We start from the raw sequence: 20,477 nt of genomic DNA, 5'->3' as shown, positions 1-20,477 counted from the left end.
AACAATTTCGGATCCTGTAGTTTAATCCTGAGGAAGAACGGTTATCATATGGAAACATTCTGGTGAAACCACTAATTTAGATATGCTAGCCAATTTGACCATGAACTAAAATAGATTCAGTAGTAAGTAGAAATGTGATGCTGAAAATAACTGCTGTCCAAAAGATCCTGTCTGCAGTTTAAAAAAACACCTTGGCATCTCAACTATAACGTTGAAATAAAAATAAAAATTCCTCGAATCTCTCTTCAGATACTCAAGTTGCTTATTGACCTATGTGGGCACTTTCAATTAATTTACCATCAATAAAACAGAATATACAAAAGATACTCCCCGTGAAGTAAGCCCACCACCAAGGGAGATACCGGACAGACTGACCTGTCCATTGCCAGCTTTCTATCTCTAGAAAAAAACTTTGCTCCTATAGGGTTCGCCTACTTCAGTCTTTGCAAGCAAGAGGGACTGTAACCATCTCCAGCTGCAAAGACCCACACAAAGGTCCTTGACCCACTTACTACACATATGATTGACCAATGCTGATCTCTGGCATAGTGGCACTTTTTCTTTAAAAAGAATGACAATGCTGTTCTTGACAAAACCCCACCTACACCGAGCAGCACAAAACGAAATTTCACCCCATTGCAAAATTAATTAGGGTTAGGAAATCCGCTACAAAAAAAGCTGTCAGTCTGCCACTAATGCATATCTGAAACACCATATTTTAGATGCCTACCAAAAAAGCAGAAAAAAGGGAATCCAGGAGGATATCAGATACAGCAGGTATTACTGAGCAGGATCTGATTGGCCCCAGTAAAATATGCTCAATTTGTCCCGTGAGCCACACCAGAACACATTCAGCAGCCACCACAAGTTGTCTGCTTTCCTTTCGGAGCAACAACCAACAGACAGAGAATCAGCTTTCTTATTTTTATGTCCGGCTAAGCCCAAAATAAAGGCCTGATTTAAAGGACAAACCGCATTCCTTTTGTGTGATTAGCATACTCGCTGAGCACTACCTGCAGCTTAATACTTAGATGCCAATACAAGATATTGAAACAGAGGCACATATCATGTTATCACTTCACATGTACTTAAAAGAAACTAGGATTTGGAATCAAATTTTTTACGTTGTTCAACCCCAGTATGTAGGAGATATCCATGCACTGCAAGACTGCCAGATGCATTTGTCTGTATGCATAATTACATTAAAGAAAATTAAGTAGTACTTATGTATTTTACTACTAACCAAAGGATCAATTTTAGTAACCTTACAATAATGGGAAATGGAGAAAAAATATTAGGGTTCTAAACCTGTGCCTTGCAAGTTACATGCAGATCCTGGATGCCGGTACACAGCTCACTTTGTCATTTTAGAAGGACTACAACTTATGAACTGCATCAAAAGAATATCTGTGTTAACAGCAGTAACCAACTTACCTATCTAATTAAATACAAATCTACAACCTGCATGTTACACTGTACTTTGCAGCAGGCGTATTAACACTTTACACTATTTTATGAGTCCAAGTAGGCAAAATGCAGATCTCTACAGAATATGTAATGTACCTATTTCCTCCTAAAAACTGCTGGACACACAAACATCTTTACAGCATGGGCTGGAACCCTGCATGATAAAGAAACACACAGGCAGGGGCGTAGGTTTAGGGGGCTGGGGTGTTTGTGGAGTTACACCCACCTAATGAATGTATTTTCTTATAAATAGATGGATACAGGTACTTTCAGTCGGGTATGGTTAGAGGTCTGTCGAATTTCATCAGAAGTGTTACTTGCACACAGACAAAAACTCACACACTCAGTTTTGTAAGTCCTACTAAATTCTGGTTATTTTGCAAATCACCTCTCCCTTTTCACTTTCCCCTAGATCACTCTCATGCACACAGCTTTTCGTATGATGCATTTTAACATTATGCCACCGTGATTGTTGGAAAATCTGAAGACCCCCCCCATCCTACTGACCAATCTACGCCCCTGCATGCAGCCTCTTTGTGACCAAATAAGTAGGCCATAGCAGTTTTCATGTCACATTTGTCCTTGTTGTGACCATTTAAATATATATATCAATTTGAATGCATTTCAATTACTCCTACCCTTGTAACTCCACCACCGTTTCGCTGCCAGGAACTGATCCCCAATTTATGGGTTCCCGGAATATATATTTTTCATTTCCAGCACTACCTACTGTGCAAGCTTTCATCAAAACGTACAATGGGGTAGTGGGATCACATTTATATGAGTTTAGGGATACGCAGTCCCCTAAAAGTTTAGAGTGGGAGGCTGCTGACGCACGGTGCAGTCCAGACAAAATCGAACATACTCACTAATATTCGGTACGTTCACAAGATTCACAGGGGTCTTCTAGCTGCCTCAAACACGAACTGCAGACAGACAGGCGAAATCATATAGCGAAGAGTCAAATAGTCAGAAAGCAGGGTGTGCAGCAGCAAAATCCTGGGCCATAAATAAAACAGGTACTGTAAAGATTGCTCTCGCGTGGTATCCCCAAACCTCCTCTCTACTTAACCCTAGGTACAGTCTATGGAGCAACGTAGCCAATGAGCAACCGATAAACAAACACCACTAGCCAATCACAGCACATCAGTTATTTCAACCAATTCAGGGCCATCACACTTTCCCGCCAGTACTGGAATATGTCTAGTCCTACTTCATTGGTCACCAGTATGTGAGTGACTGCCAGTCTGCCAGGACACGGACCCATTTTTTACAGTAAAATAAAAGTGCACGGTACCGGCGCATCAGCTCAATGAAATGGTGTTCGCGGGGCAAAGGGACCGCAGTGACAGAATAGCTCAAGTTCGGGGAGATTTAACATGTTTTAGGCAGCGCAGGAGTGGGAGAGAACTGTGGAGGAAGGAAGCGGGACGTTTCCATGGATGTGTACAGTTTGAATTGAAGTATGCATTAAATGCCAAGAGGGGATGTGGGGTAAGGGGCAGGGGAACCAGGTTCGAGTCTCGCCTTTGGCTCAACATCCTGTGATGCTGGGCCAATCAATCACTCTGTAATGTAACACGACAATACCTTTGGGTCGAGTTTGGCTATATAAAACTGCAAAAAATAGAAAAGAATGCACACATAATTCAGGCGGGGGAGACTTTCTAACATTCTCAATCCTAAAAGGACCTCATTTTCAATCAATCAATCAAAGCATTTATATAGCGCACTACTCACCCAGAGGGTCTCAAGGCGCTAGGGGAGGGGGGTCCGCTACTGCTCGAACAGCCAGGTCTTGAGTTGCTTCCTGAAGGCGAGGTGGTCCTGGGTCAGGCGGAGGTGGGTCGGGAGGGAGTTCCAAGTCTTGGCGGCGAGGTAGGAGAAGGACCGTCCCCCTGTGGTGGCTCTTCGGATGCGGGGGACGGCGGCGAGGGCGTGGCCGGTCGATCGAAGCTGGCGTTTGGGAGCGTAGAAGTTGAGGCGGCTGTTGAGGTATCCTGGGCCTTGGCTGTGTAGGGCTTTGTGTGCGTGGGTGAGGAGACGGAAGGTGATTCTCTTGTTGACCGGGAGCCAGTGCAGGTCTCTCAGGTGTCCGGAGATGTGGCTGCGACAGGGGATGTCCATGATGAGTCGTGCTGAGGCGTTCTGGATCCGCTGGAGTCTCTTCTGGAGTTTGGCAGTGGTTCCGGCGTAGAGGGAGTTGCCGTAGTCCAGACGGCTGGTGACGAGGGCCTGGGTGACCGTCTTCCTGGTCTCGGTGGGGATCCACCGGAAGATTTTACGTAGCATGCGCAGGATGTTGAAGCACGACGAGGAGACGGTGTTGACTTGTCTGGTCATGGTGAGGGAGGAGTCCAGGATGAAGCCCAGGTTGCGTGCGTGGTCTGTTGGTTTGGGTGCGTTGCCTAGGGCGGGGGGCCACCAGGAGTCGTCCCAGGCGGAGGGTGAAGATCCCAGGATGAGGACTTCCGTCTTGTCCGAGTTCAGTTTCAGGCGGCTGTTCTTCATCCATTCGGCTACCTCTTTCATCCCTTCGTGAAGGTTGGATCTGGCGGTGGCGGGGTCGTTGGTGAGGGAGAGGATCAGCTGGGTGTCGTCAGCGTAGGAGATGATGTTGAGGTTGTGCTGGCGTGCGAGGTCTACGAGGGGGCTCATGTAGACGTTGAAGAGGATTGGACTGAGCGAGGAGCCTTGAGGAACGCCGCAGATGACTTCGGTGGCTTCTGATCTGAACGGGGGGAGGCGGACTCTCTGTGTCCTTCCGGCGAGGAAGGAGATGATCCACTCCAGTGCCTTCTCCTGGATTCCGACGTTGCTGAGGCGCTATACTAGTGTACGGTGGCAGACGGTGTCGAAGGCCGCGGAGAGGTCTAGGAGGATGAGGGCTGCTGTTTCTCCGTTGTCAAGCAGGGCTCGGATGTCATCGGTGGCTGCGATCAGGGCGGTCTCGGTGTTGTGGTTGGCCCAGAAGCCAGACTGCGAGAGGTCGAGGGATCCGTTCGTCTCGAGGAAGGCGGCCAGCTGCTTGTTGACGGTCTTCTCGATGACTTTTGCAGGGAACGGGAGCAGCGAGATGGGGCGGTAGTTCTTGAGGTCGGTGGGGTCGGCTGATGGCTTCTTGAGTAGAGCGCTGAGTTCGGCGTGCTTCCAGCTCTCCGGGAAGGTGGCGGTGTCGAAGGAGGTGTTGATGATGTCCCGCAGGTGGGGTGCGATGACAGCGTCGGCCTTGTTGAAGACGTGGTGAGGGCAGGGGTCGGTCGGAGATCCGGAGTGGATGGAGTTCATTGTGCGGGCGGTGTCTTCTGTGCTGATCGGGGTCCAGGCGCGGAGGGTGGTGGTGGGGGGCGGTGGTGGTTCGGTCGTGGCGTGCGTCGGTTGAGTGCTGAAGCTGTTGTGTATGTCCGTGATCTTGTTGTAGAAGTAGGAGGCGAGGGAGTTGCAGAGGTCTTGCGACGGGGTGATGTCGTTGTTTCCGGCGTTGGGGTTGGAGAGCTCTTTAACGATGTTGAAGAGTTCCTTGCTGTTGTGTGCGTTGTTGTCCAGTCGTTCCTTGAATTCAGTTTTCTTGGTGGCGTGGATCAGTTGGTGGTGTTTTCGGGTGGCGAGCTTGAGGGCAGTCATGTTGTCCGGTGTTGGGTCTCTGCGCCAGGCTCTCTCGAGGGCTCGGCAGCTCTTCTTGGAGCTCTTGAGTTCGTCGGTGAACCATGGGGCTTTCTTGCTGCCGGGTCTGCTAGGCGGGGTCCTCAGGGGGGCGAGGTCGTCTGCGCAGTCGCTGATCCACTTCGTGAGGTTGGTGGCCGCTTGGCTGGGGTTCGTTGTGTTGGTGGGTGGGTTCTTGCTCAGGGAAGTGGCGAGCTGGTCGGCTGTGATCTTGTTCCAGCTTCTGCGAGCAACCTGTTGCTGGTGGTGGTGGATCGTGGTCCTTCTGAAGCTGAAGTGGACGCAGCTGTGGTCCGTCCAGTGGAGTCCGGTGGCGTGGCTGAAGGTGATGTCCTTGCTGGATGAGAAGACGGGGTCAAGTGTGTGTCCGGCGTAGTGGGTGGGGGTGGTCACCAGCTGCTTAAGACCGATGGTGGCGAGGTTGTCCAGCAGGGTGGTGGTGTTGTGGTCGTTGTTGTTCTCCAGGTGGAAGTTGAGGTCCCCGAGGAGGATGTAGACAGCGGAGGGGAGGGCGTGCGGGCTGGCGAAGTCGGTGATGTCCTCGCTGAATTGTGTGCGTGGTCCCGGGGGTCTGTAGATGAGGGTGTCTCTGAGGGTGGTCTTGGGGTTGATGTGGACCTGGAAGTGCAGGTGCTCGGCGGGTGCGAGGGTGTCGTCGGTGTTGGTCGTGATGCGGATGGTGTTCTTGTGGATGATGGCGATGCCTCCTCCGGTCTGGTTGACGCGGTCCCTCCAGATGATCTTGTAGCCGTCTGGGATGGCGATGGCGATGTCGGGCGTTGAAGATGCGTTCATCCAGGTTTCCGTGAGGAAGGCGACGTCTGGGGCTGTGGTGTCGAGCAGGTTCCAGAGCTCGACGGAGTGTCTGTGGACGGAGCGGGTGTTGAGCAGGATGCATTTCAGGTGGCTGCTGCTGATGCTCGTCTTGGCCGGTGCTGGAGCAGTGCAGGACCGGATGCAGGTGAACTTGCAGGAGTTGCAGCAGAAGGGTCCGTGGGTGCGTCTCGGGGTGGCTCGGTAGCAGCCCGGGAGTCGGCCGGCGTTGAGTGCGTTGAGTTCAGTGGCGTTGTAGGTCCGGCGGGTGGGCTGGGGTCTGCGGGAGCCAGGGGTCGTGGCACTGGGCGCGGTCCAGGCGCAGACGGGCTTACCTTTGGCGCACCTTCGGCGCGTAGTCGGCGCGCCCGCTGCGCGTGCGCACGGTCGCCATTTATGGCGAAGTGCAGGGAGGGAGGAGCAGCTGGGAGGCGGGATCGGGGAGGAAGGGGGCATGTCTCCACTCCCGGCGGCGGGAAGCGGAAAGCGGGGAGCGGGGCGGGTGGGTGCAGGGGACAGCAGCGCGGGGGGGGATACTAGCACAGGAGACAATGTAAGCAGCAAAGATACAGTAACAATATAAAGTCACAAGGATACAGTCAATAACGAACGAAGCTACACAATGGCACAAATGCGGCAAAACAACCAGCGGGGGGCGTGGCCCGAGGGCGGGAAGGCTCAGCGAGGCTGAGAATAGCGGCAGGCAGGGGAAACACGCAGCAGCTGGTGGCCGTGCGGCGCGGGGGTGTCCTGCGAGTAGGTATTTTCATGTAAGTCAGCGGGGAAAATACAATCTCCAACTTATTTTTACAAAATGTCCCTCTTTCCAGACTTAAGTACCCACTATGCGATCTAACCCGCTCTGGTTATATGACCCCCACCAGAGGCGCACCTAGAGTCAAATTTCGGGAGGGCTAAGAAAAGATTTCGGTGGGGGCGTGTAATGAAGACTGCTTCATGGTAGATTTGTCTAATAGTATGTTTAATGCAAGCAGGTACAAAGAGTAGCTCCCAATACAACGATGTACCACAGATAACTAACATCCACTATTCTGGAACCCCATGACATAGTCAATAATGTAATAAAGAATCACATACCTGTAACTATGGTTACAATGATGCAAGGATGCCGGATGTATGACGTTACAACGCATACTTTTACAACGCCTACCTTTACAACGCGGTTTTTACCACGCATACCATTACAACGCATAGCGCTTTGGGGTGCTGGATAGTGAATAGTTTAATTTACTATTCCAACTCCAGTCGCCGTGGATAGTAGGGAAGGTTATTGGATAGTAAATTAACCTATTCCCTATCCTAGAGCGTCCCCAGAGCAATGCGTTGTAATAGTTTGCGTTGTAAAAGTTGCGTTGTAATGGTAGGTCGTTGTAAAAGTTTCGTTGTAAAGGTTGTATACCAAGGATGCCACATCTCCTTTCTTAATATAACTTCTAAAAATAGCAAGATTATAAGCAATAAATAAAAGTCTAAGATCCAAACTATAAATATAAGAATGTGACAGGTGTGCTGCAACAATAATAATAGTGCAAGTAAGAATCTTGATACACAAAATGCAAAGAAAGGTATATATGATAAATGTTTATAAATGTAACACAATAACACACCCTAATCCCCCCCTACAAAAGTAATTACATTACATAACTTCTGTATTTAACCAGTACTTTTGTAACTCTCCCAGCTCGAGTTGTGTTAGACATATTTTCTACATTTCCTTGAAAGGAAGAAACATCACCTGAAGAATGTGGTTCAGGAGAATCCACAACAATAGAGGATGATGTATAATCGGTGCTGGGAGGTTTACGAATACTTGAAAGACTATTGGAAACTGGAATAGAATCCATGACATCATCCCACATCCATAAAAATGAAGTCGAAGAAGCCAAACTTTTTACTTTGAAGTTAGAATTCTTATATAAACTCATCCTGATGTAATGCCAAGTGTTTCCATCACTAAGTTTGGCTGATTTTGAATAGGGCAACATAACCTGTAAAGGTGAAGAATATTTGCTTAGACCTTTTCTAACTTTGCTCGGTAATTTCATCTTAACCCAATCACCAGTTTTAAATGTAAAATCGTTAGCACTGTGCATTTTGTCAAATTGATTTTTCCCAGAATCATGCATTTTCCTCATATTGGATCTTACAAGTGCTGGAGACCATTTGCTAGGGATCTTTTTTACATTCCATGCAACATTGTCTTAACTGTCTCTTAAGATACTAAAAGGGCTATAACCAGTTCCTGTCGGAGTAATTCTATAAGCCCATAATGTTGCCAAAAGTTCTTTTTGCCATTCTTTACCCACATTTATTGCAGCTTGAACACTTCCCATTATAACTCTATTAAATCTCTCTACACAACCATTACCAGCTGGATTATATATGGGAGTGTATTTTTTTTACAAATTCCGTTCCTTTCTAGAAATTTTCCATACTTTTCCGATGAAAATTGAGGACCGTTGTCACTCAAAATTTCTTTTGGGATTCCTTCTCTGATAAATAGGTTTTGTAAAAAATTGATAACATGTTTAGAGTCAAAATTCTCTGTGATATCCACTTCAGGACATTTCGAAAAGACATCCATGACCACTAAAATATGTTTATTGTTCCCATCTTTGTCTTCAATGGGACCTAGCCAATCAATGCATACATGTTCCCACAGATTATCTGGAAGTGATCTTAATCCAAGAGTAGGTTTTAAAGTTTTTAATGACTTGTCAGAGTCGCTGCAAGTGGAACATTTCCTGACAAAATTCTCTGTGTCTTTATCTAGACCAGGCCACCAATATAGCAATTTAATTCTTGATTTTAATTTAGATATTACCAAATGGCCTTCATGATTTATCTTTAAAATCCTCATCCTCAAAACAGAAGGTACAACAACTCTCTCACACCGACAGATATAGCCATTATCATCGATAGATAGTTCTTCTTGTATTTCCCACGTAGCTTTTAATTCACCATGAAGGTCGTTTTTGCTGGGCCATCCTTTGGTGATAACATTTTTAGCCTTAGACAAATCCGTGTCCTGTAAAAATCCATTGTCCCAATCTTCTTTGGATATAGCATTTGTTTTATTAAAAACCACAGCCACACTGACATTTTCTGTTTCTTCACTTGGGTTATAATTAGGGTTCCCGGTTTTATGGTATTTATTTTTTTGCCATTTCTGTCTGTATTTATCCATATTTATTTTTTGGGCATTTTATCTGTATTTATCCACATTTATTTTTAAGACAAGCGGAATGCAACGCTGCAGCCAGTATTTTTCCACATTTATGTAAATTGACAATGCACACATGCATTCGGTTGTTATTGGTCAACACAATACATTCATCGGAAAACTTTGCCATTCGCAGAATGTCCCAAATACACTTAAAAGTGCTATCACAATCCATTTGTCTCAGAGCCTTGCAGTTTCTGACATATGCAAGGAGTGCTACATCCTCTCCCCCACTGAACACCATTCTGCCCCACTGAGAGAAACTCACACTCCCTTCAGCTACAACCCAATCGTGTCCCGCTATAAACACCTAGAAGCAACTCAATTCAAACTATGCACTAGACAAGAGTAATTTGCTGCCTGAAAAAAGTAACAACATTCAGGCAAAATTAAACACTCATAGGGAATACAATTTAAAGCTTTTACACTCATTCAGAAAGCTAAGGACATGAAAAGAAAAGGAGCGCTTGACTGGCAAACTCTGTAAGGTGGCGCTAATGTGTTTGGGTGTGAATAAAACCAATCTGGCCACTTTGCAACTACTCTGTCTTGTTTTATTTAGTTATGTATTTTTATTATTCGTTTTTGTAAACCCTTTTTCTCTCCTGAGGCCGCGTTTTGGAATAGAAAAATGTCAAGAAAAGACTTTTGTAAGACAAGTGTCCTTTTTTTGGATCCATTTCACTGGAGAATGAATGTCAGAAAGGAAAGGAAAGAACAGTCACAGTGTTCTGCAAGTGAGGAGGAGCGCAACAAAGAGGGAGTAAGAGGAAGAAAGAGGGGGGTACAGCAGAATTGGACACTGTCTTTGTCATCTCCGGACAAGAAGGAAGAGACAGCAATAGTTATGGGCTATGGAGTCTGGCCAAAAACTCTGCAAATACTCTGCTTCTGAGTCTCACTTAGTTACACCCTCTTCCCTGTGTGTGTCTGACTGAGCCCTGCCTTCCAGCGCAGCCCGGGCCGAAAGTACAAGAATTGGGTTTCTTCTCTCCGGTGCCCACTTCCCCTTGTCCACCCCAGGCATGTCTGAGAGTGAGGTCGCCGCCCGAGACAAGGGAAGGGAGGGGCTGAATGCGGTGTGTGTGAGAGTGATTCACCTCTCAGGTGGGGCGCTGAGAACAATGCAGGCCCCCTGGCGCTGGCAGCCGTGGATCATCTGGGAGCTCAGGGCACTGTGCCTCCTGCCATGACCCCCCATTGTGCAGGCACTTACTGAGCGCTAAAACAATTAACAGGAGTAGCAGGCATTGTGAGAGTGAGACGGAGGGGGGCTGCACACAACACAGTCCGAGGAGCTGAAGAGCTGAAGAGCTGAACAGGACAAACAGCAGCACCAGAGTGAATTATTTAGAAGTAGCCCATCTGATTACGCTCGAATCTGTGTGCCTCGGGCTCAGCTCCATGAGCTACCTTCCCATTCCTGCTTTTGCCCCCCCCCCCCACAGCATACGCCACTGACTCCAGCCCAAGCCCCCCGTACTTGCCTTTCTTTTGAAACGGTTGGCCAGGCTCACTTGAGGGGCGTAGCGGAGCCCCAGACATGGCTGGGGCAGCTAACAAAAGGCCAGCAAAACTAAAGCTGGTTTTTCGCTTTACTGAAGGCAGCCACAGCCCTAGAAGCAGCAAGAGGGCGTGACGAGGCAACTCTGCTGGAGCACAGCAGCGCGCAAAATGTACTAGTATTTTCCCGTTTTTACATATAAATACAGACAAAGGAAAACATGTTTTCCGTCTGTATTTACATGTAAAAATCAGTTTAAACGGAAAACTGGGAGCCCTAGTTATAATCCTGACAAACAGGTGATCTACTTAAATAATCAGCTACTTGGTTATTCTTTCCTGGAAGATACTCGACCTCATAGTTAAAATCAAATAACTTCAAACTCATTTTTGCTATACGTGGCATAGCTTTGATAATTCCATCAGAAGTTTGAACCTTGAGTAAAGGCTTGTGATCAGTTTGTAGGGCAATTTTTGTTCCCCAAGCAAATTGCCTAAACTTGGTCATTGCCCAAACAGTGGCAAGCATTTCCTTTTCAATAACAGAGTATTTGACTTCTGATGGAGATAAAGATCGTGATGCGAAAGCTGTTGTAATTTCTTTACCATCTTCATTAATTTGTGATAGCACAGCCCCCTAACCTCTGTCACTTGCATCAGTCGTGATGCTTGGAGCTAAATTGTCAAAAGCCTGAAGCGGAAATGCATTTGCAAGATCTGCTTTTATATTTTTAAAATCAAGTTCCAATTCTTCGTTCCACACAAATTCATTCTTAACTTTTAAGAGTTGCCTCAAGTTATATGTTTTCATAGCAAAATTCTTAATACATTTTTAATAAAATTCAGTCAAACCTAGGAAGGATCTTACATCATATTTTGATGTAGGAGCAGGTGCTTTCTCAATTGCTTCCATCAAATTCTTTTTAGGAGAAATTCCATTACTGCTGACTTGATGCCCTAGGTAAGTTACAGAATTCATTCTAAATTTACACTTTTTAAATTCTGCAGTCAACCCTCTCTCCATTAATTTCTCCAGAACAATTCTCAATCTCTCGTTATGCTCTTTTAAATCACGTCCCATTATCAATATATCATCCTGAAAGTACGTGATACCCTTGATTCCTTTAAATAACGTATGCATCAACCGTTGGAACACGGCAGCAGCAGAAGCAAGACCAAATGGCATCCTTATAAATCTATAACACCCAAAAGGTGTAATAAATGCCGTCAAACTTCTGCTGCTCTCGTGTAACTCCACCTGATGGTAAGCTGAGGTCAGGTCTATCGTTGAGAACCATTTCACACCTTTTGTTTGAGAAAGAAGTTCTTCAATTTTTGAGAGAGGAAATTTGTCTATTATTATGTTTTTATTGAGATCCCTCAAATCAATGCACGAACGAAGACGATTGTCAGGTTTGCGCGCAATAACCAATGGAGCTAACCATTCTGCGCTCTACTGGTTCAATGATCTCTTTTTTCCCCAGTAAATCTAACTCTTTCAATACGTTGTATCTGATACTCATGGGAATGTTCCTGGCTTTATGACAAATGGATTTGTTGTCCTTTTTTAAAATAATTTTGTGGGAAAATCCTTTGAGTTTCCCAACGTCGCCTGTAAATACTTTGGGGAATTCCTTAGTTACACATTCAATGAATTCTTTATTCGGATCATCAATAAGCATGACTTGATAATTTGCTTTAGGATTTAGGATAATCCCAAGCTCCCCTTGGTCTATCCACCCAAGCACAGATGGACCTTTTTCAGCAACGTAAAGTTTTCCCATGGTAGACCTGTCTTTGAATTAAAAAATGTCCTCAACATACCCTAGCATGGGAATTCTTTCTCCAGTGTACGTCACTGGATGAATATCTGAGGGTTTTAATTCTTTGTTGATGACTTGTGCAAACCCTCTGTCCCATACAGCTCTTTGGACTATAGTATAAGGAGATCCAGAATCCGCAACTATTTGAATATCCACCCCACCTATGTTGATATTACGTACAGGTTTCTTTTTACCTGTTGTGTTTACATTTAAGACAACATCCTCAGTATCATCAACATCTAATATACAAAGTATATCTTCATCCTCAGAACTCAAATCATTGTTACTGTTATTTTCATCTTTTTCATCAACATAACTTATGTGTTTCTTTTGATTTTTGTTAACACGTCTCCTACATACTTTAGAGAAATGGCCAAGAACACCACAATAAGTGCATTTGAATTAATGGCAGGACATCCTTTTTCAAAGGCATTGTGTCCAGAATACCCACATCTATAACATGTATTCTTGTTATCATTACTGTTTTTTACTTTATGATTGTCTTTCTTATTATCACGATAATTGTACTTCTTACCGTCAAATTTTTTCCTTACTTTAACATTAGCAACAACATTGTTTTCATCATTTTTCTTTAAGGCAACCTGCGCACATCTCTTGGACATCTCAGCTTTTTTGATTATGGCAATTATTTCATTAAGGGGAGAATCTCCACAAACCCATAATTTTTCTTGAATGGATGGATTATTGCAATGCGTTACAAGTTGATCTCTAACAAAACTATAGTGTAGATTGCCAAATTGACAATGAATTGAGAGTTTTTTCAAAGAAGACACATAATCCTCTATAGATTCAGATTTTTTTTTGTTTCCTCTGAAAAAACTCATATTGACTTATGCCCACACATACAGTAGGTTGGTAATACCTGTCTAAATAAGCTAAAGTGGCTAAAAATACATTAGCGTGTTATCAGTATTTGTTTTCTTTTCCATCTGTAAGTAAATCCTTATGCCTTTTTGGTCCAAAAGTATGTAATAGCATCTTTTTTTTCCATGATGGAGAAAACACTTCATCATTTTCCTCTTCCAGGGCTGCAATATAATTTCGAAAGTATTCCTTCCAATCAATCCATTTAATAGTAGGCTCTCCGGGTCGTGGAAGGAAAGGTAATGGTGTAACTAGTCCTGTGGATTGTGATGCCATATTTATATATTGTATCCTTCAAGTGAAAATTAGTGTAGGTCTTTCCCTTAAGTAAGAATATATTGGAATATCACCAAATGTCTTTCTGCTTTAAAAGGAGTAAAAAGTACTTAGAAATATTTGCCCTTTGTAAAGTTTTACTTTATATTTAATAAAAAAATGGTTACCAGAGCTTCAAGCTTGTTATCCGATTGTATTTCCTTTTAATGCAAAATATGTCGATCAATAATTTTTTCCTTTTTGTTGACTGCGATCCGCAGACACTTCTCACAAAATGGCTGCTGCGTGAGGTTTGACCTCAACGCGATGTCTTCATTGCGCTTCACGCGGTGTTCTATTGCTGACGTACGGCTCGATGCAGAGAAGCGGTGAAGCAAGTCAGAACACACAGCGCTCGCTCAACTATGGAATGCCAGCTTGATTTGAAAGATGCCAGAACCACAACGGCTGGTAAGGACTCTTCACAACATCCAAACTAAATAATTATGAAAAATGAAAAGAACGATGTTTACTCACAAAAGTCTTCGGTGAGCCTTTAAGTGAAATGAGCCTTTTAGTGAAAAAGCGTGTCTTCTTCGTAATGAATAAACAATCAGTCTGTTGTAATTCGCAATATAACAAGGATTCGGTATTATAAATACAAGTTAGATTTATTATGATTATAGAGATCAGACAGTGTATACACTGCAGGCTAAATCTATCTCCCAATGAGTACAGTTACAGAATAGAACATCACTGTTATGGAACGTCAAGGAGACATCAGAAGATGCAGTTCACTTAAAGGGATATACATATATATATCTCATATATTATTAATTGAGGTTGAAGAACATAAATACAAATGACTATAAATAAATACATTGACTATGACTAAATGTATATTCTTAAAATCATTTAAGAATATAACACATCTTCCTCTTTTATATCTTAAGATAGACACTTCATATTCTATAAAGCATAAAACAATTGCATTGACAGCACTCTAATGACCTATAACATTAACCTAAAAAGTCTCCACATATGTAATCTTCTAAATACCTAGGAGGTCACCTTGGCCTTTGAGTTCTATGACCACTCACAGATCCATCTCCAGAACTCCATCTGCATCGGATGTGCACCTCTCACTAGAATCTTCTTGCGGTGTATTTGCACCATTATTGCCATTCATGAAATCTTCCATATAAAAATGTGGATTAAAATCACAATCAACATCAGACCCCCCTAACCATAGTGTCTTTTGCATTACCTTTCTTGTACAATGCAACTCTTCTCTTTTTTTAAATATTTTTTTACAAGAAGTCATTTTTTTTTATTTATGTAATTTTGAACACATCATATTTGTACAACGGATGCCTATCCAGGCAAATAACATCAGCATGTTACACTCATCGAACTTCAACACAACAGAGCCAAAGGTCACATCATACGGTATGTAAGAGCAAGTATCATTCATACAGCAGAGGTACATTGTCTAGTGCAAAGTATAAAAGCATTTCCCACGTCCAGTGCCCCACATTTAAACCCTTCTATCTGGGCATCGCAAGAAATGTTAGACAAGGAATTCACAGTGGTCATGTTCCGGTAGAGTCCAGATCCACACAGGTCAATAAATACTCCCGGAGAGGGGCCCACACGTCTCTGGGCCTTGAAGATAGTGGGAGCTCTTCGGCATATGTCTCTAGCTGGTCTCAACAATATACCATATCCTTCAACCAATTGTCCACCTTAGGATGCAGTCTACTATCCCATGTAAATAGGATGCGTCGTTTCGCCAGTAGCAAGGCTAGATGCACGAATCTACCCATCATACCATGTAGTTGGGGATCGTGACCCAGCAAACACAGCGATGGAATGTTTTGTAGGGTTAGTCCTGTCATTACAGTGATAAGTGCTAAAACCTTTTCCCAGTAAATAAAAACTGGCTTGCACTGCCATGCTAAATGTATGAAACCGGCCTCCCCTATCCCACATCGCTTACATTCAGCTGAGGCCCGGAGGCCAATCTTCCACAACTTGTGAGGAGTGTAGTATGTCTGATGAATGAATTTGAGGTGAATAATGCGGAGGTTACTGTTTGATGTCAACCTCCCCGTAAGTGAGCATACCTTCAACCAGTCCTCCTCCGTGATGGGAGGATATATTTCAGTATTCCAGCATATGAGGCTAGCCCCAGAGTTTAGTGGTGTGTCCTGTTGTGCTGCTTTGTATAGTTTAGTGATCAGTTTCTTTCTCGTCGGGGTCGTAAGTATTATCTGCAGGGCCGACAGTGTCTCCGGTTCAGCCGGGAAGCAAGTGTAGTGGTCCTGAATTGCTCGCCTCAAGCGATAGCAAGTGAACTGAAATAGCAGTGTAGGATTTTGTATATATGACAAATCGTCTCTGGTAATGTATGTGCCCTCTGGGAATAAATCACTCATCCACGTTATGCCTGCCTCACGAAGTGCTTGTATAGATCCCTTGTCTTGAGCCACTGATAGTGCTGCGTGTCCCTCTATAGGCATGGCAGGGGCATATAAGGGGAGTTTTTGCGTCCGCCGCCCAATCGCTTGCCAAGCCGCTATTGTGGTATTCAAAGCATTTATTTCAGCCCTGGGAATATGTCTCTGGGTGTGCGTTATAATTCCCATCTGGTCCATGAAGCACTACTGCTTTTCCATTGCTGTTCTGCCTCATTCCACGATGAAGTGGCTTTGCATTGCCTGGTAGTATCTTGTAATCACAGGGACATTCAGGCCTCCCCCTAGCATTGTACCATAAAGGAACATCTTGTGCAGGCAAGGTTTTTATACCCTCCTATATAAATGTATTTATCCCTAGTTGCAAGGAACGGATGGTGTGCTTAGAAGACGTCAGCGGCAGGGATTGAAATATAAATTGGAGCTTAGGGAGAAGGTCATCTTTATAGCTGATATTCTCTAAAGCCAGGAGAGTTGAAGCCAGTGCCATTTAGCCAAGTCTGCCTGGATTTGCAAACTAAGGGCAGAGTAGATGATCTCCACTTTCTTGTCTACAGTGCGAAACTGTTGGATCCCCAGATATGGTATGGTTGACCCAGTCCAGCCCATGTGGAATGCGGTGTGATGGTGCTCTTCATGGAGCATGGGGAAATGACAGGTTAAGTATTTGGGATTTTTGGAGATTGACCTTGAACCCAGATATGGCCCCAAAGTGGCGAAGTTCCATCACAATGGCAGGCAGTGATGACTTTGGCTCAGTGAGTGTTACGATAAAATCATCAGCATAGAGGCTGATAGTGTGCATAGTCCTTCTGAAGGGAATGCCTGTGATGTTGGGGGCTGTCCGAAATGTGTGTGTTAGTGGCTCCATGTAAAGGTCAAATAGGAGAGAGGGGAGAGCGGGCAGCCTTGTTGCGTTCCCCTCTGATTGAGAAAGGGACTTGACAGCACCCCATTTACCCTCACTGTGACCTGGGAGGAGCTGTAGACACTGAATCCATTGGGAAAACTTGTCCCTGAAGCCAAATGCTTCACAGTTGCGAATAAGTAGGGCCAATGCACTCTGTAGGATGCTTTTTCTGCATTAATGGCAAGAAGCAGTGCCTCCTTCTTAGACCAGTGGATTTTATCAATGAGGTAGAGGATACATTTAGTGTTATCTCCACAGTCCCTATTTGGAATTGAGCCTGCCTGGTCAGAGTCGATCAAGCCGGACATGAGATGATTGAGTCTATGTGCTAGGATGCTCGTGAACAGTTTGGCACCCACATTGAAAAGGGAAATAGGTCTGTATGAGCTACACAGTGTTTTATCTTTGCTAGGCTTTGGAATGACTGTGTTGCAGGCATAAGTTATGTGGGCTTTGGAGTAAAATGTGTAGTCTTTAGCAGTAGGGTGGGATTGCCTTCACACATCTCCCAGACCACACTCGCTCTCTCAACCACCTCGAACCTCCAGCTGAGAAACCCCCAGTTTGAATGAAGCGCTAGCCTGACCAGACCAGTCCATGTCATTGTTCATAATGAGGTTTAGCCCACCGTCCACAAAAATGGCTGTATCTGGGGATTGCAGCGCTTGTATCAGGGCTCCCTCAATAAAGTTTTCCTGTTGTTCATTAGGAGCATAAATGGAGGCAGATGTAATATGGAGGTGTCCTATTGATGGAGCAAGGTTTCGTGGAAAAGAAACTTGCTCGGATACGATCCACTCATTAACACACTAACAAGGTTATAACTCATGTATCGTGAATGACTAATACGCACCACAGGAACACGCCGGTTACTGACGCTTGCGTATGTGTGTACTAATGCGGATAACAATGAAGATGGACTAACCCGCTTTAAACGGTTAACTGTTGTGGGCATGCGTCAACTACATGTACGTAGTATGACGTATTAATGCTTAGAGGGAAATTCTGGCGCATGAGCAGAAGATACTAAAATGGAGTCTTGAAGACTCACGTGCATGGCATCTGCTTACTTGAAACGAAAACAAGCTATTTTACTAATGCTAATGCAGGTAAAGTATTAATAAATAAAGGGGAACAGAGTAGAGGTGGGTGGTCTACAGTGTATCCACATTATTTGTGAAATTAATATTTGTCTGACTTTATCACTAGTGCGTATTTGGGCCTCTTTTGCATAGCTGGATTGAATGGAGTGATGTGAAGCCCGTGCATGCCCATTAAGTAAAGCCATGAAGGGAATGACTGGACATTTGAAAGGCACCCAAGATTGAGTGTTACAAGAATGGGAACGGATGGTGAGGAGTTCAACGAAGAGGACTCCTTTTCAGAATGTTAATAAATTGTTTCAAAGTGAACTAAAAGATGTATGAGAACTACATTAATGATAAAAAATTAAGGGGATGGTTTTGCGAACAATAGTTGAACTAATTTTAATGACATGTAAGTATGGTGTGATGGAGCTTCCCCCTTGCCTGACCAATCATATTTCGTATTTTTACGATATTGAAACTTTAGTGGGTGAAACATGAAGAACAAACGCTAAGATAGCTTTAGTTGGTTAGAAAGGGGTGAAGAGACTCAGACACAGATGCTGCAGGAGATGCTGTTGCTGGGAGATATGCTGTGAGATGCTGATGTAGAGCCGAATGCAGAACCTGAAGCAAACTTTCTATCCTAATTTAATTGGGTTAGATCAGAAGATCGCAGAAGAATCTCGAGGAGGAAGAGAGTGTCAGAGAGGGGTGTGGCGCAACCATCGGTATTCTAGAGAGGTCAAATATCCTGTCCTGAATCTTACTCTCCTCACCTATCCCGAGCGACCCTTATCAGCCCTTTGGCCAGGGGGTTGGTGTAGGAAGGTGGCTACCTGACTATGGTTACCCCAGATTTTTTGCCTGTGTTTAGCTGGTTTTTTGACTTAGTTGACCTGGTTCCCTGCTAATCAGGGCCCCAGGCCATCTGCTCTCTCTGTAAAATGGATTCCATGTACCCTAGGTACATACCACAATTGGAAATGGACTCCTTGTCAGCCCCTGTATAATGCACTATAGGTGCCCAGGGCATAGGGGCCACCAAGGCCTACCAGGGGCTGCAGCATATCTTTTGCCACCCCTGGCTGGTTCTTAAATTGACACAACTGGCTGATCACTCAGCTGGGGTAAGGTGGTGTAATCACCTCTTGCTTAGATATAGTATACCTATATCTAAACCTATATCTGGACACATGTAAACCTGTGAGCCACTCCTATGGAAGGCCTCATCAATCCTGGAGGCAGAGTGCGTGGTTTTTATGTGAGATGGAGCTCTAGCATGAGCTGAGCCTGTCTGCAGCTGTCGGGAACAACTCCCTAAGCTGTTTCAGGATAATGCCATACCATATACTCTTAAGTGCCTTATAATCCTCGCGGTTAAATAGCATCTTTGGTTTGGCTTTATCAAAACATGTCGTGTAAGGTGTCATACGATTTGGAATACTATCCCCTCGCCAGTTCTGGCGACGGGGATAGCATTCCACCCCTCTAGAGGGGTAGGACATGTTGCTTTACTTAAATGCAGTTAATTTCTCCAAAGACCTTAGATCCACAAAATGGATGCCTCTGCCACAGACAAATGTCTGGACCCCTGCAGCTGACCGAAACTCGGCCAAATGGGTCCTGGACAAAGGGTTTCCTGTCACAGGAGGGTGTCACCGCCCTCCAGACAGGAGATAGTGGATTGTAGCAGGGAGGTTTGAAAGAAACCAGACACTGCTTGGGGCGCACAAGGCTGCCCCTTGCATAATCCAGCCAAACCGGTTCTGGGGCACTCCAGCCCTCGTGCCAGGGCGGCCTGGATCAAAGGAAGGGGGTGTATCTACCCACTTCCTGGGTCCCACCCATAGGGGGGGACCTAGCAGGTAATCACGCCCCCCAGATTCGAATAAGAGTGGGAGCAGTGCCAATGCACATCAGATTTCCTGGAAGAAACATTAGAAACGAAACTCTGGACCCTTGGACCTCCATCTCAACGTGGAAGCCCGAAGAATCTCCCTTGTGGTCAAGGAGTGACCACCCTGCAGCAGCAGGCACCATCCAGCCCTCGACGTCTACTTAGTTGCAGTTCCCGCCGGAACTCGAGCGACTGAGATCGACGAGATCAAGCTTGCCTGCCTTCCAACAGCCCGATCCACAGTCCCTGCAAAGCTGAGACCCGTGGAGGCGACCGGAAGCGTGGGGCACGCCATCTTGAATTGACCACGAGACGCTGACCGTGCAGCCCACGAGTGACCCTCGAAGCTGTGCACCGGGGTTTGAGAAGCCCCCACCCTGAGCTACTCCTGAGCCGAAGTTCAGCCCTCCACACTCAACGAGTGCTGCGTGGGGCCCTTCTGCTCCATTTGG

General features: G+C 45.1%; 1 protein-coding gene across 1 annotated transcript in view; it reads right to left on the bottom strand.

Moving 5' to 3' along the window:
* Positions 1–2,555, bottom strand: part of FRG1 (FSHD region gene 1) — a 173,599-nt gene extending 171,044 nt beyond the window's left edge. Inside the window, exon 1 of the mRNA XM_078678936.1 lies at positions 2,337–2,555. The gene's annotated coding sequence lies outside the window, so the exon portion shown is untranslated. The remainder of the gene's footprint in view (positions 1–2,336) is intronic.
* Positions 2,556–20,477: the final 17,922 nt, after the last annotated feature.

Source organism: Lissotriton helveticus, chromosome 2_2 (genome assembly GCF_964261635.1).
Source record: "Lissotriton helveticus chromosome 2_2, aLisHel1.1, whole genome shotgun sequence".
Lineage (NCBI taxonomy): Eukaryota > Metazoa > Chordata > Amphibia > Caudata > Salamandridae > Lissotriton > Lissotriton helveticus.
Note: the sequence above shows the minus strand (reverse complement) of the source record. Positions and strands in the feature narration are given on the sequence as shown.